We start from the raw sequence: 2,007 nt of genomic DNA on the forward strand, positions 1-2,007 counted from the left end.
CTGGCGCTTGGATTCTTTGTCTAAGTGCTTTTATCACTTACCTATCACATTCCGAATACTGGTAAAAGAAAACATGATACTTTATTACAACCACGATAAAACAGCAGTTGTTCTTTTCTATAGTAAAGGTTTAGAAGTTATAAATGTAAGAAGTAATAAAATCACAATTCTGTCAAACTGTGTAGCATATAAATTTGAATGTTTTCCTGAGGATAAATCATTTTATGTCTGTTTTAAAACTCTACTGAGATATAATTTGCTTTGAAATACAAGATCTGAACAGGGAGCAAGATCCCCAAAATGAATCAGAAACACATCTGCAAGGAGGAAGACTGCAGCAGATAAAGAAAAGCAATGAACGGTTAGTGGCAAATTATGATCCCACGTATCAGATGCAAGATAGAATTAAATTGACTCTGCTTTTCAAGGACAGGGAACAAGGAAGACAAAGCAGTCAGAAGGACATAAAATTCTCCTGACCAGAAAAGTACAGGAACGAAAACCTCACATTCAGAAATGTAAGGTGCGCCAAGCTCGGAGGTTTTCCTTTCTTTGTTTTGGCCAAGCCCTGGGGGAGAGAAAGCAGCTAAGAAGAAACAGCAACAGCAATGCCACGGGGAATTACTTCTGTAGTTAATTCAGAAAGAAGTGAAAAAACCCAGGTGAGTCTCCCTCACCATATAAAAGGCATCAGGGACTCTAAATTCCAAGCCCTGGAGATCAATTTTCAAGCTCTAAAGCGACAGTTCACCTCCTCAGAAGGCTGGCCTGGGAAACCCAAGGAACAGCAGTGTCAGAAATCTCTAAAGAGCTGCAGCCCAGACAGAACCTATTTTTGCTTCTTTGGTAAACTGTGGAGTTTTCAAAACATGGTGAGTCATCTTAACTCTCTGTGAATATTAAATCTACTACTAAACAAGACACCACCTCCCCTCTCCGAATTTCTAAGAGTTGAAAAACAAAAGTAGTCAGATGATTGAACCGCTACCCAACTTGGCAAATCTTCAGCAACTTTTATTCTTCTAGTTCTCGGGTTGTCCTATGAAGAGTTTTTAATGCATTATTAAAACCATCCTTCCCCCTTTCCCCACCTTTCATTTTCCCCCCTAGTTGAGAAAACAGTGTCCTCCCTTCCTTTCTCCAACTCTAAATGTATACCTGTATCTTCTACCAGGTCAGTCTCTCCTCTGACTGGTATTGCCTTTATTATTATCAAATTTCAAATAGGTAAAATACTATTTATAAAATACACACACAAACACACAGTTATATAGATAATACAAAGAACACCTGAGTGCCCACCACCCAGCATAAGAAGAGAGTATTACCCTTGCCTCTGATGTCCCCAGTGTACCCTTTTTCAATCGCCTGCCTTCCCTTCCCACTGAGGTAACCAACATTTTGAATTATGCATCTCTCATATCTTTGCTTTTCCTTATGATCTTACCACATGCATGTATCCCCAAAGAAGATATTCTTCTGCTCTGTATGTCTTCAAACTTTATCAAAATGGAATTACACTGTGCATATTCTACTGCGATTTATTTTTTTCACTCCACGTTATTTAGATTCATCCTGGGATTTTTTTGTATGTAGCTGTGATGCTTTCATTTTCACTTTGACGTGAATTCCATCACATGAACAGACCAAAATGTACTTATCCACTGCTGTGGACAGAGAGTTGGACTACTGCCAATTCTTGTTATTACAAACATTTCTCATATGAACTTTCTTGCCCATTTCTGGGGCACATATGTATATGCAAAATATGTATGTACATGTGTATGTATGTATGTCTAAGAATGGAACTGCTAGGTCAGAGAATATGTTCACTTGCAACTTTACTACACTGTTGCTTTGCCACCCACAGATTTGTCACCTTTTCCCCTGGGTGACGGAGCCACCAAAGGTTACTCAAAGCCCATCTCTTCTGAGCAGTGAGAAGACTCAAAAAGGGGTTAATCTCCCAGAACCCTCAAGAGCAAGGCATTCCTTCCATTTGGGAAA

Source organism: Galeopterus variegatus, unplaced genomic scaffold, assembly GCF_000696425.1.
Source record: "Galeopterus variegatus unplaced genomic scaffold, G_variegatus-3.0.2 Scaffold3862, whole genome shotgun sequence".
Lineage (NCBI taxonomy): Eukaryota > Metazoa > Chordata > Mammalia > Dermoptera > Cynocephalidae > Galeopterus > Galeopterus variegatus.